General features: G+C 34.6%; 1 protein-coding gene across 2 annotated transcripts in view; it reads right to left on the minus strand.

The window, feature by feature from the left end:
* The window catches only part of hdly (hadley), a 35656-nt gene extending 20853 nt beyond the window's left edge, over positions 1–14803 (minus strand). For both annotated transcript variants that reach the window (XM_065235419.1, XM_065235418.1), the window contains exon 1: positions 14603–14803. The gene's annotated coding sequence lies outside the window, so the exon portion shown is untranslated. The remainder of the gene's footprint in view (positions 1–14602) is intronic.
* Between the last annotated feature and the right edge of the window lie 11482 nt (positions 14804–26285).

Here is a 26285-nt window from a genome sequence, read left to right on the forward strand (position 1 = left end):
TATATCGCTTCACATTTTGACGGGTCTCTTTCTGCAACATCACCCGCACTACATTCTTATCGTTTAAAACTAACAAATCTATTTTTTGTTTTCAGTTCAGCAAGTTTTTTTTTGGAGTTGAAAGAACTTTAGGAACTTCATCAAAAATAGTTGGAAATAAGCCAACCTCAGAGAACTTTAGCGAATATATAAGCGATTCAAAAAAACTTATTTGAATTTAAGGGATTTTTCTTTAGCTTCATTCTATTTTTAAAAACTGAGGGAATTTGTGGATGTTCTGAGGACATCGTAGAAATTCAGGAAATTTGAATTATATTTAAGGACCTTCGTAGAGAAAACTTTGAAAAGATTCTAAAAGTTTTGTAAGAAAATCTTGAAAATTTAGTAGTATTGGAATTTTTAAACAACCTTGGGAAGCTTCGTTAAAATTAAAGGAGCTTTGATTCATTCAAAAAACTTCATATAAAGTAAGTTCCTATCTTAGCTTAAAACACATTGTTGAAATAAAATGGACTTAACATAGATCATCAAATTACATAGAAATTCAGGAAACTTTGCAGAACATCGCATTGTAGAAGTGCAGCGAACTTTTCTTAGATTTTTGTAGAAGTCTAGAGAATTACATTATTTTTTTAAAGTTCAAGGAACATTGAAAAATTTAAGAAGGTCAATGAAATTCAAAGAATTGTAGCAGTTCAGCCTCTTTCTTTAAAAAAAAATACAGCGGCGCCGGTAGTGTAGTGGTAAGCGCTATCAGCTCTCACCCCAACTGGCCTGGGTTCAATCCCAGTCGGCGCCGCCGGGATGTTCTGAGGCATAACATCTCTGATCACGGAAAGGAAGTAAAGGCGTTGGTCCCGGTTCATGAGTTGATGGGTCGATAGGTAGGGTCCAGGTGTGGGAGCTGCCTCCCTGGCGTCGGTAGCATTGGTGCTCAGCACGGAAAACAAGATCGATGGAAAACAAATCAAGGAAAAAAAAACTTCCTATAAGGAACAAATAAAGAACGAATAGTAAAACGGTCGTTAGAATTTTCATGAACAATACACAGTAGCCCAGGATAGGAGTATGCAGTATGAAAACCCTACCCAAGTAACTACGAAGCCAGCCAACTACCCGACAATCGTCCTTTTTGCGATATAAGGTAAATATAGGGTTTTTGAACTTTATATCAGTCGTACATCAGCCTTATATAGCAAAAAGGGCGATTAGCGGCCTTGTGGGTTACTTGGGTACTACAGCGACATATAGTAAAACGAAATTTTAGCCTAAATTCTTTGGATACTTTCACAATTTGAATGTTTTCACCTTATTGTAAACGTGTGGTTATGTAAGACTTTGTGATAATTTTCTTCATAAATTTTCGTAATCATGAATTCAGCTTTCTCCAATTTTTGTCGAAACCAAACGAAACGTAAGAAATTTTCAATTTCCGGCAATAACAATTAAAAATAGCAAGTATTGTATTTAACTGAGACATCTGACTTGCAAAACCCACATGTCGAAATTCCATTATTCTGCTGTTTTCATAGCCAACACCCAAAAGCTTCGTAAAGTTCCGTACAATTGCGTCTTATACCGGATACCCTAGGAAGTCTAGGATGTGAATTTTGCAAGACAAGCTAGTGCTTTCGTTTGGTGTTTTGGTTATGTTTTTAAGCATATAAATTGTCTTATTTTGGCTGTTTTTAATATGATGGTGGTCCTTAAATTATTGGATGTTCAAATTGATATTGATAATAGAGAAAAACATACTTCGCAAGTTGTAACTGAATTAATTTTAAACAGCTCTCCTTACAAAATATTTTTCTGAATAAGTAAGGGTAAACGTAACAAGAGTAATTTTGTTGCACTAATTTATTTATTTAAATTTTAAAAAAAAAACTCACCTTTGAAAAACTTTTAATTCTTGATATTATGCACATTTTTGCTGAACAAATATGTAAATCTACTCCTGATTTGTTGCTTATCATACGAATATCGACAACTTTAACTTTGCGTTATGAAATACTTAAGTTAGTGGGGCAACCCCGGTCACATTAAAAAAATTGTTTAAAAGTAATTGATGCTAATGAATCCACATTTTGCGTTCAAATATTGTATGGTGGTTCTAAAAAGTTTATTATGGGGATCTATTGAAAATATCATGGAAAGTAGAAGATAATAATAGATTGTCGCTCTGGGTTGCCGCCTGGATTTTTGGTTATATCAATAAAAAAATTGATTGACTATACAGCTTTTAAATTTTTACTAAAATACGTCAACATTTAAAAAGTTACATGGGATGTGTTATCTTTTTCCTGTTGTTCGACGAACGGAGGTATTTTATATAAATTTTAGATTGCTAAAGCATCGCTCAAAATTGACGACCGCTACTGGATAAAGCCTGTTAAGTGAAAATGAACTATCTCTATAAAATCCAAACCATCACTCTCTCAGGATTTTTGGCATATGCCACCTTCACCACCCGCAAAATAATTCAAGTATATTGAGCGCATAGAATTCAATAAACCTGCTTCACCATCATCAAAGATACCTTATTCGTATTAGGATCCCAAGTGGGACTTCAAACTTGCCCTCAACTCAGTGCTCACTAAACATTCACACAGCTATAATTGAGAGCTCTTAGCCTGTATCTAATTTACATTTGTATATTAAGTGTAACAAGAACAATGATACTCTATGCGCTGAAAAACCGAGATTCAACTCTAAAGATCCCTTTACTGAACCAAAAATCAAACCCGTGACATGACTAAAATTTCTAGGAAGACCTGCTTAAAAAGATCACACTCTTAAAAAACATGATGTTTCATTGAATGATAATCCATTAGCTTCAAAATCGAAAATCACGTTTAAAACAAATAGCTTACTAAAATCAAACAGGTTTCGTCATTACGTCGATAGTGATCTCACCATCAACTTTATTTTTAATGAATTTAATACAAGTGTAAACAAAGGATATCAGTATCCAATAAGAAGGAAGTTTTTTGTTCACTAGAGTATCGTCAATCTGCGGATCTAGCAGCTGAATTTAAAATAAAACACCTGGAGAACAAGAAGAAAAAACGAATCCCACAATTGATGATCCCCTTTACACGACTTCATTTTAAGCCACTTAGGTGCTACTTTTATCTCATCAAGTCAAGCAATGAAACATGATACACAAATACTTCATAATAAAGAGGCAACCGCTCGCCATCCTCAACATAAATAACCTTGGAGATGTTCATTTAGAAAAGTGGATCTTTGCGAGTCTTTCGATAGATTCACGTTCATGTTTTTTGATCATGTATTTTTATCGTGCAAAAACCAGTCATTTGCCAAGCTTTACCCTTCCCGTCTTCTTGCATATGCTTACGGCATACTAAGTTCTGCCGTTCATCGCAAGTCAGTCTCATTTGCATATTTGCCAAAATGAAGATTGTCAATGGAAAATTTAAAAATCTCCCATATTTTAATGACACTGGATAAACTCAACAACTGTCTGAAAAAGTTTGATAAATAAGTTAAATTTTCCGACCTGTTGTAAAAAAAGTAATGATACTAAAAATGGTTTTACTCGACTTGCTGATTTGTGCTATGGGACAACCTTGCCAATAGCTTTGCAAATATAGGCGTAATAATAACGCAAGAGAAGAGGCCGTATAGATATTTTTTTGTTTTGGTAATAAAACGATAAATATAAACAGCATGAGTAAAAAGACCCATCGTTCCGGCTTTTTGCTGCAGAATAAGAGCTACGAGGCTACGAGCTACGACAATCAATGATGATCACATAGTGAAATTTAAATATCGGCAATGTCTTGCGTTAACTGTTGATTCTATTAATTAAAAAAACTTTTTAAGGTCCCGTTAAAAGTCATATTTGTCTGCAACAAGCAGCTCATTCTTTGATTATCGGCTTACACAAAAGAAGGAATAAAATCACATCGCAATAAAAACTACTTAGTAATTGCTTGGTACTATTGTGCGGACTGATAAACATGAGAAATTAGTGGTGTTTTGTCGTGCTATATGAACTACAAGATATGGCATGGAACAAAAACATTGATCAATTCATCTAGCGATGCATGGTAACAATCTCAAATCGACTAGAGTCCATGCATGAATATTATTAGGGTAGCCGCCAATGACAACTATAGTATATGAAGATGTCTCAAAGTTTTCTGGGTATGTCTCGTCAAGACGTAGTAGGTGTATGACCTTTCCGTTTCATGAGTACAATTTTCAAATGCCGATTTTCCAAGCAATTGTAGGACCATTCTGGCTGAGAGTGGCAAAACCTGTGCCGTTCGTTGTCACTATAGATACTTGGTCATGCTTAGATCATTTCAGCAGAAATAATGATCCTGTCATATGAAAATCATGAAACACAAAGTAGTGATTATGGTGAATGGCTCTGAAGCGGCATGTTTCGTTGCGGGTAAAGGTGACTACAATTGCTTATATCCGTTTATTCTTCCTCACGTTTCCTTCTTTCCTCACGTTTCCTCACGGTGATATGAAAAACCTTAACAATTGCTCATCATTTGTACATCACTCGAAGTGATTCATAAAGACCCACTATCTTATCTAAGGCCGAAGAATCATCGTTCTGCAAACACTGGACACGAATATTTTCCCCTCAATTAGCTACGGAAATTGGCATGATTAATAGAACCTAGTCGGATTCCTCAGAATATGACTGCATAATTTTTTGCAAATTGGGTTCCTTAGGGATATTATGGTATTTGCATATTCGTAATCTGCATTAAAAGTGGAACTGAAATCCAAAATTCCATTAATTTTTTTTCCATTATTTTGAACAAGTGCAATTACATGTTAGTCATGTGTCAAAAAGTGTAGTGATTAGTTGCTTTAATTGTCGATTTCAATCCAGCTGAACGGCTTTGCAATAAAAAATATCAATGTTCTCACAAAACGAAGCTATTTCATTCCATGCATAAAAACCGATGCATTTAAAAAAATAAAAGAACCCAATTAAATAAATAAGCTAAATAAGAGATAAATTTAAAGGAACTGTGCAATTAGCGGCACCGGTGGTGATGTAGTGGTAAGCGATTACCTCTCACCCCAAAAGGCTTGGGTTCAATCCAAGTCGGCGCCGCCAGAAATCATAGAAAAATTAAAAAAAGGAACTGTGCAACAGACTTTTGAATATTATCCTTTGTTAATCATATTGACCAAAATCACAGGTCATTAATTAAATAAATAACCATAGACAAAGACAACTGAAGTCATCACATGACCATTATATTTAAATCAGTAAGAATACTATTTTCATTGAAAAAGTTTTTCCCAGCGCTCGCAGTGCTGTTGTGTGTCCTCCAGAAAGTTTTAGGTACACCTTTTAATTGGTTTCCACTGCAACCTTGTTCGCAGATTGAAATCGGCAACGGAAGCAATTTCTCAAAAACATTATATGTAATCATTACCACGGCTGGAATCCACTTCTCCAAGAAACTTGAAAGCTTAAATCGAACTTAAATCGAACATTTCAGATCGTGCCGACATGCCTCTATTAGTGCTGCGCGGTACTGCTTTGAAACAAGGTAGGGAAATTAACGTATTGTTTCAGCATCATCCACACATATGATGTGTTTGTTTGGATGTATTTACTTACTGCTTGCTCGTCTATCCATTCCAATCAACAAAATTGTCCAAAACAATTTGAAAAGGTTTCTAAAACGCTCCAAACTTCTTAGGAGAGTGTGACTATTATCGGCAACCTTCCCATTTTAATTGCGTGTTAACCAGCTGTTCTTGTGGTGCTGGTGGTGTAGTGGTAAGCATAATTTCCTCTCACCCCAAAGAGCCTGGGTTCAATCCCAGTCGGCACCGCCGGTATTTTTTTAGGCATAAAATCTCTGATCACGCCGTAAAAGCCGTTGGTTCTCGGTCCATAAGTTTGATAGATCGAAAGGTTTTCAGATTTCCGATTGAAATATTTTTAAGTCAAATTAAATTTCAATTCTCATGAGTTATTGTTGCAAAAGTATTTGAGATTATTGTGAAATTTTTTGGAGCATAGACTTGGATGAATCGGGTTTTTATGAAAATAGTTATACTAATTTATTTTATTTAAGAAATATGCAAAAACGCGCTTATTTGTCCAATTTGTTGCGAAACTCGCCGTTACCCAAATATTTCTTCTCGATAGCAGCGGACGAGTACCTACTTGTCAAACTGCTTGATCAGTTATTTCATCACACGCAAGCGTGAAGCACACAACGCACCGCGCATTAAAGGACCACCCACATTGGATCCGTTTGCGTTGCGTTGACGCAAATTTGACAGTTAGACAATAGTAAGACAACGCGTCAGATCTAGATCTAATGAGAGAGATTTTTGGGGAATTGGGTATAATACGCGTATCAGGGTAATATAACCAACGACATTTTTTGCTCGTGCTATATTAAGGCTAATTGATGCAAACAGTTTTCTAATGATAGATCAGTAGTTTATTTAGTAATTCTAAACCCTTCAATTGGTTTTGAAAAACGCATTTAGGTCATATTACCGCGTGGCGCGTATTTCCCCCCTTCATCCACTCTGAATTCCTCTTTAAACATTATCTTCCTGTTGTGTTCTGACAGGTTGACGGTAAGACAACAGGAAACATTCTGCTCTTAGTAAAGTAGCATGCTGCCATTGCATTGCTAAAACGGGGGGAAATATATTACGGCAATATTTCCCCGCGCATAGCAATTTTATTTACAGATAAGATTATCAATAACCGCAAAGCGAAGTATACATTTTTGTGAGGAAACAAGAGAATGTTTTTTGATGCGAATTGTTGCACATGGTAACATTCAATCGAATACTTGCTGTTGAATTTATAGCAATAAATGATCATTTGTGCCATAACATTTCTGATTTGAGCATTTTTTTTTCCTGGATTTGTTTTCCGTCATTGATTTGCCTTATGAAAAATAACCACAATGGATGATATTTAATATTTCAGACCAGTGGTAGCACAGCTCCGAGAAACCTTCCAACCGAAATTTAACGGAACCTAGTGAAAAAATGGAAGGAGGTCAAAAGTGGACGAATCATTCGGAAAATAAATTTTATTTATCCGCATTGTGTTACTTCAGTGGACAAATAGTTCACCAAACATTCTAAAACACCGTGAAAAAAGATATCAGATGGAAAAGTGGTTCAATAAAACATCCAACGAAGGAAATGTTTTGACTGCAATGGAACCTAGTCCACAAAGTTCTCAAGACACGGTTATAAGGACTGAAAAGTTTGAAAAATTTGAAAACAAATTAAGCCTTATACGATTTGATGGATTGGAGAAGTTCATCGTGAAATAGCCCGTCGTTTCGTAAATTATAGTTATACTGAGAATCTTTAGCTTATTCCATATATTAGGTATTGGCACCGTATCGATGAACTCAAGAATCGGTTACTCGATTATCCGTAAAGTCGGCCTTAATGCCCCTAATTAGGGACCATACATAAATTCACCAATCGACTAAATTTTCAATAGCGACCAAAAATATCCATTAGTACCGTCCCAATGACGCGTTCCTCTAGATAAAATTGATAAACAGCAGATTTTTAGCAATGGGCCCAATCTTAGATCCATAGGCCAACATTAGAGCCATTTCCCCTATATTAATTTTATTTTTATTTTTATTATTTAAAATTGATTTCAAACTACCTTTGGTCCTTTTTAAGCATAAAATTCAAAGTTATAATTAGATTTTCGCAAATCTTATCTTTTTGTTTTGGATCGACTGAGATTTGCATGGTAAAGGGAAAGTGAGAGAATGAGACTTTTACCGAATATGTTTTTAATTCAATTCCAACTTGGGGTTGTGATTGCTGTCAGTTATTGAGCTCATCAACAATTATTAATTGATTCCTATCAATGCATGATTTTAAATATTGTATGGTAAGCAGGCATGTCGAGAAAATATCCAAACCAAATAATTATTTAGATCGGACTAGGAATTGAACCCACTGCCTCCAGCTTATAATGCCATGCCTTAACTGAATACATAATCAAAGGACACAGTCAGAGCTACATATTACATTTCAATGAATAATAACAAAACAGAAGCACAAACTTCAACATCTGAACAAAAAATTAGAATAAACTTTTAAAGTGACCTATTGTAGATTGTTAGTATGTTACTCTAGTTGAGTACACCATGAAATCACATTTGAAATTGCCAAAATACCAATTTTGGGTTAGTGATAGCATACTATCAAGACTCTTGATTCAAGAGTAACTCAATGATATCGCCCCAGTTTTTGGTGTTTAAACTAATTTGGAAAGCAATAAGTTAGAACTTTTGAAATAAATACACATTTATGGTTATTTTACAGAAATTCGTTGCGATTTTTTAATTAAATATGATTTTTATACATTTTTCTAACTTCACATACCATTAAGGTTACTATAACATGATTCTCCCCCTCACCATAATACCACTTGTTCTCTATGCAATCTTGAGTCTTGATTCAAAATTTTAGCCAAATGAGTCAACGTTTACCCATTTGAAGATATTTTTTTCCGACTTGCCGTTTAAATGTATAAAGAAACATCATTTCAAAGCAATTGTCGCACGTTCCAAACATCTCCAATACCAGAACTCAAAACCATTTTAGGAAATTATATGCTCAACAATGTTATCGAAGATCCAAAGACGATCTGAATTTATCCTGAAAAGTTATTGTACATTGAAGCGATGTGAAAATGATTTTTATTTTAAACTAGCTGAGTGGGCCCGGTCTTGCTCGGGATTCAATATTAGCTTGAGTTTATGCGCCGATTTAAAAAAAAAGCATGATATATTGTACGTAGCCCCCCCCCCCCTATTATCTAAGAGGCTACCTCCTATGATTATCTCCTTATACGCCCAAACTAGCCCCCACATGCCTAATTTGGTTCCATTTGCTTTATTAGTTCTCGAGTTATGCAGAAATTTCTGTTTCATTTGTATGGGAGCCCCCCCTTACAGAAGGGGGAGGGGTCTCTAACCATCATAAGAACCTTCCACGGCCCCAAAAACCCCTGTATACAAATTTTCACGCCAATCGGTTCAGTAGTTTCCGAGTCTATAAGGGTCATACAGATAGACAGACAGACAGAAATTCATTTTTATATATATAGATAATAGATAATAATCACTTTTCAGGATCAACGCTTGATCGAAGTAGGTCGCGCTGGAAAGTTGACACGTTTTTTTTTTTTGTTGCTGATTTTCATTTGGTGATTTTAAGCATTTTAATCATGTTTAAATAAACTTCCGATTGTTCAATTGTTCAAAATCTCATGGACGGGATCGAAATAGATCAGACCATGGCGAATGATAAGTGAAAAAGAAAAAAAAACAAAGGAAGATCCAGGAGCGGTGTTTTTGGGAGCTGTCTTAGCTGATTAGCAACGAAGATCCCAAGATGATCACGTTGGTGTGAATCCAGCCGGCTTATAGTGATACCGAGAGATGCCGGACTGTTGCATTTGATGCACCTCAGAACTGTATTCGGGAGCTTCAAGGATTATTCGGGTGAGATCCTTACTTTTTATTTATTTAGTTCGTAACATTATGTTCCATATAAATTTCACTAATACAGTACTAAGAAAACAAATTGAGGAACTCGGCAAGCTTAGCGGCTGCTGCGTTTGCTTACTGTGCATAAGATCGTGGGTTTATTATCAAATTCCTCAAAAAACTAACAATCATATGCATTTGGTTGTATCGCCTGGTTGAGGCGTATCCTAACCAAATACCGTACCCAATACTCCAACTCCGTAGTACTTATGAGGGTGTCACTAATTCGGTGGCCTCTCGTTGAGTAAGTAGCTGGGAATAGTGACAGTCATGCTTTCAGTATTCTTGTTTAGATTGGAAATAATGTTAACTTCCTAGCAATATTCCTGAACGCAGTCTGACTAGGAATTTCAAAAGAGCCGTGAGTGTCACTAGTATCCGAAGTATACCGTAGCAACGCTAACGCTATCGCTAATGTGTTGATCGGAATTACATATAAAATCCTTCTCAAGAGCAGTTTTTGTCGACGTTGGTAAGATCACCGCTGGGATCGATACCTAGTGGAACTTGATCGTAATTTTTTATGTGATTTAAGGAGCTCGTTGGCCTTGTGGCAACCAATTATGGAGGTTTGAAAATTTTAGGCTTTTTTTCTATCATTGATTTTTTCATCGCGTCAGCCCGAAAAAATGTGCCACTCAATAACATAATTCTAGCAAAGAGCTTTAGTGCAAAGCAAGTGCAAGTGATCGGGTAAAATGCATTTCAAAGTGGTTTTTTTTATCGGCATCCTTTTCGTCAGAACTGTTATTAGGCAATTGGCAATGGTTTAAAGTGTTGAGATAGAACTAGGAGATGCAACAGGCTTCCATGTTTTTGCTTCACGGGCATCGTTCATTCGTTCATTTGGTGAGATCGTTCCTGTTTATATATTCACCTGTTTTGATTTCTACAACTTTGTCTTAGACATCATTTCGAAGAGCGCTTTCATGCTGTATTTTGATGAGAAATCAAATGTTGAGTGCGCTATTGTCAAAGGTTGGGAACGAGTGATTATGGCCAAGCTCTAACATAGATTTCCCAATTCGTTCATTCGGCAAGAGAGTCGTCCTATTGCTTTTTTTCTGGTTTTAGTCGTTTGATGTTTTGTACCTTAAAGATCAATTTTTGTGATCATGAATTGCCAGAAGAATTTTTGAACTAGTTTCGCAATAACCCGGAAAGGCTTGGAAGTGCCAGTAGTGCAGCAGGACAGTAGGAGTACAAAATTAATGAAACTTGCTGAGATCTTCCCTTTATTTTCATTTATATGTGTTTTTTTTTATTTATAATATATTTTTGTTCTATTGCTCTCTCCTGAAATCTAGCTCTCACCTGTTCGTATTCAGCGTTGGAAAATTTTGCGAGGTTTTATGAAGCACACAAAATGAAAAGTTCGCGAGTCATTGTGAGTTTCAGCGAACTTTTCCTGTAGATTGAATAAAGACCCGTTTTTTCAGATTTTACACAAGGGAAGATAGAACTAGGGTTCCTTCCTCCTCTTCTTTTTCCTACGGCCTTTTATTCCTTTTTTTCTTTTCAGAAAGCGAGTAATGACGCTATAACCATAAGTCATATAGGGCTAAGACAAGAGCTAGTGCTCATGTCCCAACCACTCGAGGAAAATGGACCATCATTTAACTTTTTTAGATTAGATGCTCGCAACGACCAATCATTTATAGATAACAATACAACGGAACGTATGGTACGAGATGTCCACGTTTCATCCATTTATTGGATTCTGAAGCATCGTGTTTAAATATTTGATTTAAACAGGCCCGATGTTTCTGAATAATCTTGCCCCTTAAATGCTGCACAGTAGGCCTGGCCGTTTTGATATATTTTGCGCATCTCTGATGGACAAAATATACCAAATAGACAAGAAAAAGGATGGAGGTATATCTATCATTTTCCAGGATGCTTTCATGAACTGGCTGTATTGGTGTAAGATTAGATTAGATTAGATTACATAATCACTTTTCAGGATCAACGATTTTTCAATAGTAAGACGTATTGTGACATACACAAAACTAAGGGTAAACAACAAAAGAACCTTAATTCATTTCCAAACAAGGAGAAAAATGCCTTTCGCATATCAAAAATTATATCATATTTTAAAACAAAAGTTAAATTAAATTTACTTAATACTACATTCAGTGTAGCATCATACACCGTTGTACTGAATACGGTTGATCTGATTACGACGCTTTGTGCATCCAGTAATTCGAAACTGCATTCCATCGAAATGATAAAATAAAAAAAGGTAATGATCGAAGTAATAAGAAGACTTTCTTTTGATATTTAAAACATTAAAACTAATTTACAACTCTCGCCAATGTATCATTTTTATTAAGTATCCTTCATCCTTCAACATTTATTAAATAATCGACTTATTCCCATTGTTATGCTGAATGGAAGATCTCAAGGTGTATCAAGTTGACGTCATTTGGAAACGTAGATCATAAGGGTAGCTTTTTTGTTAAATCGAAAGCGAAACATTGATCGTGAGAAAATACCAATAAAATAAAATAAATATTATGAAATATTACGTCTTATTGACATAACAAACATCAAGTGCGAATTTCTTTATATAAACTGGTTATTTCCAGCATAATACTGCATGAGTGAAGATGACGTGAGCTGACAATAACCAATGTGTAGCTCTGGGAAGATCACCAGTTGTTTATACTAATGAATATGGCACGTTTCCGTCCACACCCTACAAACAGAACATCATTATGTCTCTTTTTGTTCGTCATAAGAACTAAGCAAACCCACTACTGGATGCATTACCAAAGCTCTCTTCCCATAATTATCCATAACAATTTTTTGGTGCCAAAACATTAACTATGTAACACACTTAAATAAAAAAAACACAAATTCACAGGCTTCATCTCTATGGACCAGAAAGATGAAACTGACCAACCTTAATGCTTGCGTTTGTCTCTTCCATCGCTGATTCGCCTTCACCTTTTTATGTTATAAGTCTTGCACGGCTTATACAGAATGGAACGGAGTAGTGACCCTGAAGACGTGAGAGAAATATATCTATAATGTAAGCCCCCGATGAGGACTCGATGACAGCAGCGTTTAGACTTTCGTAAATGTTTGATCACAAGCATAAGCTTCAGGGAAGGGCTCCAAGAAATCGGCTAATTTAAAACAAATCAATGATAACGCGTTGGCCTTGTAGTGGCATCGATAGACATTAGACTGGCCCACAACAATAAAAATTCTAATTTTTACACGGGCCAACCTCTAGTTTTGTGCCTTTAGGTGAGAAAATCATTCTCTGAAAGTTTTAGCTCATTTAGTTGTAGGATGAACTGGCACTTTTCGATCGAAGTTTTATGGGGATTTGTATAAAATACTGAAAAAATTACACTCCTACACTCTATCGATCATAAAAAAATCCTTATTCTCGATTTGAATCAAATTTTCAAAACTTGTAGTACATACACTGGGTAACAACTTTGCTGAGACTGCATTATGAATCCGGTTAGTGTTATTGAGATATTCGCTTTTGAATGTATATGACCATTTTGTGTATGCAAATTTGAGCCAAATCTCTTACATAAACATTAAACCAAAAGCAGCAGTCCGAAACATTCATAGAGTGGTTATCTCACCTACTGACACTAGTCTGGATTATGGCCTGTGGAAAACATGAACTTTTATTTTTTTTAGTGGTACGTTACATAGGCCGCCTAAATTTTGTTGCAATATACGAACAAAATACACATATAAATTCAAGAATGAATATATCCATAATACTAACTTAAATCATGATGCTGTCTTCAGCAAAGTTGTTTCTTATAGATTAAGCTACATTTTAAGCTTAGAAGAGCTTGCTGAACCACGCAAAAGTGAAGCAATGTTATATCTCAATACATTTCGAAAAAATCCCCGTATAAACTTTAAGCCAAAAGCGCCAGCTCGTGTTACATCCGAATGAGCTGAAATTTTTAGAGTGTGGTTTTCTCACCTAATGGCATAAATCTGCCGGGTAATGACGCCTACGGTAATACATTTACCTATTATTGTCGATGCATTCAAACATCTGCACACAGATGTATCCGCGTGCAAAAAATTACCCTAAACTAAATCTTAAAATACGGTCTGCTATCTTTGGAAAAAATGTCCATGAAGATAATATCTTACAATGCTTAATCACGATACACACATGGAAAAGTGTGAGAAATATCTAATATTTGTTTCAAGTGAATCAAATAATAAACAGATAAACACCGGTTCATCTCAAACGAAAATGGCATTTTTGGGGATTTCTGAACCTTCTTCTTCCTTGATTATGCCTGCCTTCAACTAAGCGTTCTTCGCGAACTTACACAGATGTTAATTGAGAGCATTCCCCGTGAAATTTTCGCATTACTATATTGAGAAATTTGTCCAACCCGAACAATTCCTAGACAGGTCCAGGAATCGAACCCTGTTACCTCTGGCATGGTCTAGCTTTAAAGCATGTCTTTACCGACTGAGCTAAAGGAGGCCTCATCAACAGCCTTTTGTGTTCACCTACCGAAACTCTTAAATAAAAATAAACATGCAGTGACATATTCTGTCAACAATACTTTAATAATTGTACGGTCTTCGCCACCAACCACGTTTCGTAAGGCCACTTCAGAAAATAATAAATTATCTTGGGACAAATTTCTGCGCACTCATAAATCTTTCCAGTATGCTCACGGTCGTAAAAGTAGAGCAGTCTTCTGTTCCAATTACAGTTTACTTTTCCATCTGGGTTATTTGCTTCAAAAACAACATCACTATTTCAATTCACCAACCAATTCAAGTCTTTGTTGCAAAGAATGAGTTTTGCTTTTTCTCGTCAATAAACCATCTCAAGTGAGTTCTATTTTATATATCTGATTCCATTTTAATCAAGAACTCAAGTTAATTAGCTAGTCAGACGAATGTATAAAATTATGGCTGATTTCATCTCGAACCGGAACCAGTTGATCATAACTAAATATTATAGACCACCAATTAGATAAACACAGACACAAACTATCTTTTCCGAAGCGAGTATCACATACATGCTTATCTTCTTTAGCCTCAGGGCTAGCACACCGTTGATCTCTACGAATCTATAGTAGAATGAATAAATTGTATCACTCGAACGCACGCCAACCGCACCCAGCACAATAGTAATAGCTTTGATCGACCGTCACTTCAGAGATGCGGAGCTACAAAACAACGTACTCGAACGAAACGCGGGTGCGCGCGCGAAATCAAAAACTGTGTCTTCTTTCAACGCCTTTACTTCCGAGACTAAGTTGGAAGTCGCCGCCGGTTTCAGACAGCATAAACAAGCCGGTACGAAAAGTAAATAATCGTGCTCCCCCCACTAGATGGGTGCTTCCCACTGTGGGCCAATGATTGTTCTTACTCGAGTAAAACGCACCGTTGAAAACGAGAGGGTAACTGATACTATCATTGAGGTATAATACACAGTAGCGTTGTTCAAGGTATAGTGCTACCGGGACTGGAACTGGTAGGGTCGCTACAGCACTAGTATAGTATAGTATAGTTCTCTAGTATAGTATAGGCTGGCGAAGTGTGGTAACAGATGTGGAGTCAATACTGTAATATGGTAACATACCCTATAATAAAACGTATGTGCGTGTTTTACATCTTCATCACTAAGCACGTTTAGCCCTTGAACTTGATACATCATCAAGGACCTATACTGGAGTTTTGATTTGTGAGCATTCACTCAGTGTGAGAGATCACGAATCATAAAATCACTGATTGTTAAATTGACAGGTTCTCCTTCTTGTAATTTACAGGTATAAAATATCTGTATAACATCAAAGGATTTAATTTTTCCGATAAACATTTTTATAGCGAAGTGAGTGGAAGCAACCTTTACTGCAAGAACATTATTCTAGAATATTTTAAAACGCTATTTCGATGATTTACCCCTTGCTTCGGTAGTTTTTCAATTTAAGGATCCCCTGAAAATCTGAAATCAATAGAAAAAAAAAACATTAGCAACCATTGCACCTAAAAAAAAATCTGTGTGGTCGCACTTTAAATAACTCCTAAGATTGAAAACAGTACATAATTCTACATTCTGAATAATGATACAAATGAACAATAGATTTCAATTATAAAATAAAACAGATTTTTCATTATTTTAATAGCATAATACGAGTGTCTAGGGTAGAAATATCTGACCATATTAACTATATTGTGGTCTCCTGAATTAAAGTCTTGAAGATGCATATGTTCTTACGCTTCAGATTTTCTCAGAAAAACTCGGCGGTGCCGACTGGGATTAAAACCCGGGCCCTTTGGGGTGAAAGGCAATCACGCTTATAACTACACCACCGGCACCGCTTTATCCCACCCTCTTTGTTGACTGGGGAATATTTCACTGTTTCTGGCATACTGCTAAAAAAAATGTGGCCTAATTATCGTGCGAATTTGTAGAAACCAATCCAAGAATCACTTTTAAACACAGTTTAAAACGCTCTTGAGGTTTTACTGATCAAATCATAATATTTTTAGTAGCGTTTTAAATTGTTTTGGAAAAAAGTTCCTTATCTGCTTCTCAACATCACCTCTCAAAACAAAATTCATGTCACAAATTTCTGCGCGTATAATTTTAAATGCTCAATGAAATCAACTCTATCCATTGTTCAAATTTTCCTATGAGTTATCTCCAAGCGAAACATGCGTCCCAAAGACTTAAATTACTTTGCTTGCTTAAACGTGTAGTCAAATAATTGAACTGTGATTTATGCAAAATTGCTTGTGCTGTTTGTTGTTAATCTGTTGGAAATTCCAAAAAGGTATTCAATGTTACCGGTTTCTCAATGAGCAAGGGAATCCCATCACTTCATGTGTTTCATTTTATACTATACCTAGTATTGCTTATACTCATAATTTCCACCAGTTGAGTTTACTTTCACAACAAATAGTATTTTTCATGCTATTGATAAATTAATTTGATTTTGTTTACAAGAAACGCCTTCATTCCAGTAACAATCTTGATCATAAAGCTTAATTATAAGTGCTTTATGATCAGCAGCAAACCATAAACAATCATTGAAGGCTTTGCAACCTATCAACGATGATATGTCAAATGCATTACAGAGCGGTAGTTCCATTAGCGGATGCAGAAAAAATCTGTTTTTGCGATTTATCAGCAACACCACTTCATTGTAGTTCACAAGTCACGATTTAGCTGACCGTGATTTGGGTATTCTATTTTCAAATGACAGTTTAAATTCATTGCAAAGGTTCCCGGAAAGAGATTGTAAAAAAGTTCCCACATTAAATACCGTTTCCAAGTTCCAGAGCAGAAACAAACTAATTTTGTGGTTAAAATTTAAAAGGCTAATTTAACAACAAAATTACAAAAACCATATCTAAAGATCAACACACTCAATCCAGTGGCGAAGCATACTGCATCGTTTCGGAAGCCTGTTCACTAAGGTCAGAATTTAATTCATTCCGGTTTCAGTCGTGGATAGGTTGCAGCAATGCGCGTGAGAAGTGGATAGGAATCAGGTACACATTAATGCTACATCTGTCCCACACAGAGAGAAGCACGATAACCAGACAGATCACTTTGCTTCCTCGATAGAAGCTACTTTAGTAAGAACAGAGAGGATCGACTTGCTCACAGTTGACGTGAAAACTATAGCCAAAAGAGCAAATGTCAATGACTTAGTGCTGACACGATTATAGCTTTCTAAAATTGGAATGGTTACATTTGTAAACATGGATTATCGGTAGTATGTTGCTCCTGCCATTTTTAGTTATGATTTTTTTTTCAAATTCAGTAAAGAACCATTATACATGCTGTTCCAAATAAACATTTGCATTATCATGAACTATGTTGCATAACATTTTTCCTAGATTATTGACAGTCAATTATCTGAATGAATGATGTAGACATCGTCCCATTACTCCATAAACAGAACTCGTTGCCTCTGCGATAGATTGATTCAAGTCTACAGGCAAAAGATGTGCGTCATACTTCAAGTCTCCGCGTACATCGTACGAGTTAGGCAAAAGATGTGCGTTTGACTTTAAAAACTGTCGCATTAATGGCCCTTTGCTCATTTTCAACTTCTATTCAATTTCCATACTGTAGTACTCTAACGGAACTATCCACCTACGTTCTTCTAAAGATCAATCTCTAGCTAATAAATTATCACACTAAAGCTTCATGCATTCGAAGATTATTATATAGAATAAATAAATAAATAAGATGGCGTCAAACATAGATTTGCGCTTTCTACATGTCACCCCTTTTCCTAAAATAGCCTATGGGGTATTTCATAGTATTTTCAAGTTTCTCAGAATCGCAAAAAAAAACTCGTTAAAAAACTTGTGGAATTTTCTTCGTAAAAAAAATTCGTTATTTGGGATTTAATTTGTAAAAAGAGCGACATAAACAGAATACCGTGTAAAACACAACATCGTTAAATGAGGTTTCAGTGTATAACAAGAAAAATATTAGAAATATGTTATTGAATATTGAAGTGACGAACCAGCCACTGCACAGTGGTCCAGAATGCAGGTTTAGGTGGAATGATATGTTTTGAGCCTGAAATTGAAACTTTAGACTAAAAATCTCTCCTTTAAAGTTGTTCCTTATAGTTAGGCCCTCATTTTTATGACAATGAATTCTAGGGTGGTTCCTATTATCATTACAATCAAAAATCTAACTTTTTTGTTTGAATAAATTAAGGTATATATTCCTCCTTAAAGTTACAGCTGAGCTAATTTCAAGCAACTTTGTTGAAAATAACTTTTTTATATCTCTTATATTGGCCGATTTAGAGCTATTTTCTTGAATTGAGTTAGGGTGGCTCTTAAAAAAACAGTTGTTTTGCTCTAGTTTTCTTTTTTCGAATTTCTCAGCCAAGGTGTCTTCAAATAACTTTTCGATCCTAAGAAGGCGCAAATTTTTGCTACACAAAGTTTGTCAATATCTTTCACCGATCAAGAGTTATTGACGTTTTTATACTAAAAATAAGCACTTTTCAAATGTTGAAAATGGTTGGGGCAAACAAAAAAAAAAAGGTTTTTTACGGCATTTGAAAGGGCGTATGTTATTCTTTTTTTTTTCCTTTGGTTTGTTTTTTCCGTCGTTCTTGTTTACCGTGCTGAGCACCAATGCTACCGACGTACCAGGAAGGCAGCTCCCACACCTGGACCCTACCTATCGACCCATCAACTCATGAACCGGGGACCAGCGGCTTTACTTCCCATCCGAAGGAAAGCTTGATCAGAGATGTTATGCCTCAGAACATCCCGGCGGCGCTGACTGGGATTGAACCCAGGCCTTCTGGGGTGAGAGGTAATCACGCTTACAACTACACCACCGGCGCCGTTGTATGTTATTCTCAATCATATGAAAAAAAATATGGAGGTATGTTAGTTTTTAAACTCGTATAAAATCAATTTGAATTTATTCATATTTTTTACTTTATTTGAGTATATCTTTTCTTTTTATTAGAAGAGATACAGGCAACAGATTCAGCTATAAAACATTCAACTTAAAGAGTTTTAAAAGTCTCTAGCAGATGACTTTCATGATAAATTTCAAATAAAAAGTTATTGGCAAAAGATGGATTTCATATTACCACTCTAATGACAAATTTATATAAAATGTGCTAATACATTTGTTTCAATAATTGGAAATTTAGTGTTTTCGAAAAAGTTTTTGTTCTTAAAAATTCCCTTCTTTTGGTGTTTGCAAACGTCAGGGTGGTCCTAAAATTAGGGAATTTTTAAAACTAACTTTTTTGTTTTACAAAATAAAAACATGTGTTGTTTAAAAAAGTTGTAGCTAAGTTAATTGCAAGCAACTTTGTCAAAGAAATTTTTTTTCTATCTCTTAACGTTCTCATTTTAGAGTAATTTTTCGGAGTTGACTTAGGGTGTTCCTGGAAAAAATAGTTTTTTAGCACTAACTTTTTTATTTGAAATTTATCATGAAAGTCATCTTCTAAAGACTTTTAAAGCTCTTTAAGACGAATGTTTTATATCTGACTTTGTTGCCTGTATCTCTTCTAATAAAAAAGATTTACCCAAATATATCAAAAAATATGAATAAATTCAAATTGATTTTATACGAGTTTAAAAAATAACATACCTCCAATTTTTCCATATTATTGAGAATAACATACGCCCTTTCAAATGCCGTGAAATTTCTTTTTTGTTTGCCTCAACCAGAGATATTAACATTTGAAAAGTGCATATTTTTAGTATAAAAACGTCAACAACTCTTGATCGGCGAAAGATATTGACAAACTTTGTGCAGCAAAAATTTGCACCTTCTTAGGATCTAAAAGTTATTTCAAGACACCTTTGCTGAGAAATTCGAAAAAAGAAAACTAGAGCAAAACAACTGTTTTTTTAAGAGCCACCCTAACTCAATTCAAGAAAATAGCTCTAAATCGGCCAATTTAAGAGATTTTTTTTTTAATTCTTTATTAAAGAGATTTTTAGCCTTAGGCTAGTTCATCTCTAGTTAAGAGATATAAAAAAGTTATTTTCAACAAAGTTTCTTGAAATTAGCTCAGCTATAACTTTGCGGAAGAATATATACCTTAATTTATTCAAACAAAAAAGTTAGATTTTTGATTTTAATGATAATAGGAACCACCCTAGAATTCATTGTCATAAAAATGAGGGCCTAACTATAAGGAACAACTTTAAAGGAGAGATTTTTAGTCTAAAGTTTCAATTGCAGGCTCAAAATATATCATTCCACCTAAATCTGCATTCTGGACCACTGTGCAGTGGCTGAAAGTCACTCTAATAAAGAAAAAAAAAATTGAATATTTTTCAAATATATTTCAATGCTATCTTTGGTTAAACGTTAAGCTGGACACTTAAAAATTAAACAAAACCATGGTACTAATTATTGAATGTTTTGTTAAAAAAAAAGCCGATATCAGTTAGAAATTAATTTAAAAAAAATCAGATTTGAGAAATTATTTCCAAGAAATTGAAAAATTAAAAATTGAATTCAAAACAATTTAAAATGTATAAATTATTAAACACTATTCAAAAGCACTTTGGATATCCATGTAACGTTCATAAATTGTGTAAACTTGGATAGTTTTGATAAATGTTAGGCCAATTAAATTAAAAGTTCGGATTCGATTATAATTATATCAACATTTTGTGATTTTTTTTTTGGGTTATTTTTTTAAATTTTGATTATTTTCTTTTAAAGTTTTGCCTATTGTTGTACGAAATTGTAAAAAGTTCTGATAATTTCCTTCAAACATGAGCCAGATTCTAGTTTGAAGTATGTTTAAAGTTGTGATTTTTGTCGATTCCATTAAACATTGTAATCAATTTCATTCAAAATTACAATAAATTTCTGGTGCAATTGTGACTATTTTTTTACTATAGTTTGGTATTCCAATGCAGGCTTTGAGGAAATTTAGATTTTTATTTTACAATCAATCTCATTAACAGCTGTGGCCAATTTATTTGTAAAAATACATGAAATATTTATTCGAAAATTTATGATCGGTGTTTACTAAAGTTTTTCGTTGAATTGGTGAAAAGTAATGATTTATTTCGTTCAAAGAATTTGGAATTAAAAAGTGTCCATTTTCATTGGAAAAGTTTGTAAGCGATTTTGTAAAAAGTTATGACAGATAAAATAAAAGATTAAAATCAATTTACTCCAAAGTCATTAAACATCGTTTGGTGTTGTGTTCAATGTAATTTAGAATACCATTTTATATTGAAATGTATGGTTTTTATCGTTATCGATTATAGTTTTAATTAAAGTTATATAGTTAAAGTTATATCGTTTAAGGGCCGTTGATAAATAAATAATAAATTCAGACAAAAAAATTTTAATTGGGATGAAGACTAATATGACGACTGATCTTTGCAATCTAAAAAAAATCAATCGAAAGAAAGATTAGGATCAATAGTTGGGGCAACCCCGGCGTATTGATTAGCATCCATACCTCTCACGCCAAAGTCACGAGTTCAAATCTTTCCCCCAGACAAGTCACGAATGACCCAAGTGCGTTAAAGTGACTATAATAATAATAAAAAAAAACCAACTATTACAAACGCATTAAAGTATATTGCACTTATTGGCATAAATAATATGTTAGTAAATCAAGAGCATGTAAAAGCATTGCCTACTTGGTATTATTGTTCAAAAATGTCTTCCCACAATATCTCAAAATACACATGAATTTTTGACTCGGCATTTCCAACGAGCAAATACTTGTATCATCAGAGGGCATGGATCTCTATGAATCTGTTTGCAGTAAATTAAAAAATAAAATCAATTAAGGTATAAAGCATTAACATTGGAACAATTTTTTTTTAAATATCTTGTGTTAATTTATTCTTCTAGAAGCAAGTTTTTAAATCAATGAACACGAATTTGTTATAGAAACGTCTGAAATATCTTCTAAAAACAATTAATAAATTGACAACTTATTTCACAATAAATGTTTTTGCTGAAATGAACTTCAATTTTCAAAGTTTTTTTTTTAATAATTGCATCTCGATTGCATCGTAGCCAGAATCAAAATTGGTTGATTTCAAATCAGAAGAGTCGTATTCGGTGTCGATCAATTCATCTGACTCCACAGCCCTGGTTTTAAACACAAAGTTTTGATTTTGTAATTGTTATGGAGGGTCGAAAACTAGGTCTGGGTCGAAAATTAGTGCGTTTGCCTTATTGTACGATTTACTGCCGGGACAAGATATTGGGATCAATTCCAGGATGCAATTGTATATAACCGTTACTTCGTTATGATCACGTGCTTTATGCATATGGCTATCGGAAGCCCATGGACGCCACAACGCTATCATTATTTATTTTTTTATGACGATGTGATCATCTATTTCATATGATCAATTAATCTACACCACTCTTTATCCTTGTGCTTCATTGTCAATCTTGAATCTGGAAAAAAAAGTGAATGGTTTTGTCATAAATTAACGCATTCCCTTTAGGTACTAGGGCAAATGGGAGCTAGAACTTGCTTTGCTCCGTGTGCGTTAGAATATAAATATGGTAAAGTATGACATCAACATTATATACTTAATTGCGTTGTAATTGTTAAGTCATTCCTTCTTAGTCTTGCATACCCACATCCACTTCTATTCATTTTGAACTAGAGCACTGCTTACGGTTACGTTTACTGTTGCGTGATCGCTAAAATATTCAAGGCAAGACTGCGAAATTGTGCTTCTGCTTATATAAAGAGCTGATTCTTGTTTGAAATTTGATATAAAGGAAGATAAATATTGTTTCGATGTGTAGTAAATATTCTAGAACTGAAATTAAAATTCAAGATAACGGAAAGGATTATGATCATGCTAGAGCATTCCTTATTGGATTTATTAGTCTTTCAATTATTCAAATTATTTTGCTAGTAGTCATTGCCTCGAAAAAAATATTTAAAACAGATTGATATTATTTTTTCTACCTTGATTTGTTTTTCGTCGATCTTATTTTCCGTGCTGAGCACCAATGCTACCGACTCCAGGGAGGCAGCTCCCACACCTGGACCCTACCTATCGACCCATCAACTCATGAACCGGGGACCAACGGCTTTACGTCCCTTCCGAAGGAAGATGTGACCAGAGATGTTATGCCTCAGAACATCCCGGTGGTGCCAACTGGGATTGAACCCAGGCCTGCTGGGGTGAGAGGCAATCGCGCTTACCACTACATCACTGGCGCTGCTCAGATCCCTAAACTATTTAATTTATCTCAATGCACCTTTTACCTCATTGCACCAGTTTTGGGGTTAACTAACCCGAAAGTGGGTACTACAATCACAATCAATCTGAGGTAGGTGGGTTATATATATATTAGATTTGACGATCTGGCGTAGGCAGAAAAGGAGATAAAAAACAGAATCAAATAAATCGTCGTGCTATATACATCTTCAAGGCACGTTCACTTGTAATAGATGTTGTATTCGTGTTGGAATACTGACAAAAGTGCTCAATGAATGCTAAGTTGGAAGTTGGTGCCATTCTCCAGAATAAAAACATACAGAATCCAATCAATTAAAGTCAAATTTTAGCGCGGTAAATTTAATGGAATATACAATGTTATATATATATTATACATGTTGTTCCACTGATGGTGAGCACAAATATTTCTATTATTTTTCTCCCATGTTGACTTCTACACAATCGTTCAAATTTTCAGCATGAAACATTTAACAAACAAGGCCCTTATTCGTATATCAAAGTAAATTTTATATCAACCATCCAACCAACACAACAAAGAAAAGTCTTTCTACCAGAGCGACTCACTTCAAACGATTAACCCATGCCAAAAAAATGTTCTTCCCATAATATGTCTGAGAAACAGTCAGAGCTACTTGCTCATAAAAGACCGAAAACACGCCACTTAACAAACATATTACCAACCACAAATGATTACGCGGTGGTATACCTGGTCTGGTGTTAGACATTTCAGATATGACTCATAACTAATTCAAACGTCAGGTCACGTAATGGTTGATTCAATCCCTCTCTGAAGCCGGTGGGCTTAGCTTGATGGCACCCGCATATAGTTACACATAACATGCGTAACAGAACCGCATGCTACAGTGCGTGTCAGAACAATTGAACCAGCTGAAATCGTATCATCACAAATTATGTTGTATCTCTTTAGCAGGCACCCCAAGAGCAAACATATTGTCAAAAGTGTTGTCGAAAATATTGGGGCTTGATTTCATTTTTTTTTTTTTTTTACTTTTTGTTTAGCATTAGATGGAGCTTGATCCTAGCCATCTTTTGTAATAAGTAAAGTTGTAATTTTATTCAGAATAGTCTTTATTGATGTATTGATGGTCCATCAACAATATTGTTTGAAATACTGACTTGAACATATTGATGGAAAAATTTACGAAACTTCTGACGTGTGGGGTTCATTTTTTGTTCGTAAATCAGATTTGTTTAAAATTGATTGGACTTATGAACACACCAGTGAACACTGCATGAAGCTATATTGAAAAATATCATGGATATAGATGATTAAAAAACAGTGTACATTTTTCACTAAATTAGCTGTTTTTCTCAATAATGTTGATATATTTACACACACAAAATACAATATTTGAAGACTTTTAAACATAACCCCGAAATATTATGTAAATTGTTGCGCACAAATTAATTTTTTAAACACTGAAAATCAACATTTTATTTATTTATTTAAAGGTTTATTGTTGGCTTATGTGTACCAAATATTACGCACCTACATACATTTAGAAGAAAAGCTTTATTCGACAATTTTTATGTAGCTTCCAAAAATATTCATTTGTGTTGTTCAGATGACACATTATTCTAAGAAAAAATAAGAACTGCAGAGATTAATCTATAAGCCCAATCTTTAGTTAAATACGCCAACAGTGGAGCCATTTACCTTATTATTTATTTTATCTTGAACGTTTTTTTTTTGCTTATACTTTAGTTTAAATGTCACTGTGTTTTCTCAGTAAAATACTTCGATGAATGTATTTATCGATTTATTGGTACTTCAGCTTCAATTTGCTTACATTTTTACGACTGCACAAACCTGTTTTTTTCAAGGTTTTTTTTTTTAAATTGAATACATACATGAATACAGAACATCATAAAGAGAAACAACTATTTGAGCGGAGCACACCTAAAAGTGTATATTGGCTAAAATCTCCAGAGTTTTATTTTAAAATTATGTGAAATATTAGAGGGTGAATTGGCTTCTAGTGATAATATCATAAAAATTTGATAACAAACAACAGAATACCATGGTTGAAATTACTATAATTGTTAGGATGGGTCAATTTTTCTGTCACGCACTGTAGGTGGTTGTATAGTTTTTTTTTTGTCCCCCGAGCCTGCTCTCTTCTCTTCATTTTCGCAAAATGAAAATTGACGGCCTCGTGGCTAAACAAAATTACCCTATTCTCCACCATTGGTCTATTTAATACAGTGAAGTATTTTTTTACACGGTTACGTGCTTTCTTTACACGAATTTAGCGAACGTTCGCTTCATTTCTCGAAACGATACAACTTATCGAACTAAGTTCAATCACATTATTCGTTTTGGGTGATAGGTAATCAAATGGTATACTTAAGAAAAACTCACAATCTATGGTGAAATTCCAGCAATTTAATAAAAAAAAATGTATATTGACCATAGTATGCAAACCTTAGGTATTGTATCATAATCCAAATGTTAACAAATATTATTGAGATAGTAGTCAATCTTGGTAGTTTTTTTAACGGTACATATCCCCCGTGTAAAAAAATACGTGGGTGTACCTAGCTATTCACAGACATGTATTGCCGCACAAGTGATAATGAAAAAAGCAATAATTTATGGTAGATTCAGCGTGTCGTCTCTCTAGTATACAAGTTTATTTCATAGAAGTATACACCACTCATCCAAAACTACTCCAAAAAAGATACACCATCAGCAGTTTATTCATACAGATACACTTCGTTTGTCACAGAGAATGATTCAAAATATGAAATAAATGGCAGCACGTTAATGAATGCTTTCAAGGTACCCACACCGTAGGACCGGTACGGAACCGTTGGCTAGAGTAGTTTCGATTAGTTCGATATTTTCAATAGGTTTGGTAGATTTTTCCATAAATGTGGTTTGGAATTTTACATTGATGGCATTATTCCTAACGATTTCTTTTCTCAGTTTCAGGTAACGCTCAAATGAATTAAGATATCATAATGTTTGGTAAG

Source organism: Ochlerotatus camptorhynchus, unplaced genomic scaffold (assembly GCF_037179485.1).
Source record: "Ochlerotatus camptorhynchus isolate MF236.1 unplaced genomic scaffold, CSIRO-AGI_Acam_v1.1 ptg000482l, whole genome shotgun sequence".
Classification (NCBI taxonomy): domain Eukaryota; kingdom Metazoa; phylum Arthropoda; class Insecta; order Diptera; family Culicidae; genus Ochlerotatus; species Ochlerotatus camptorhynchus.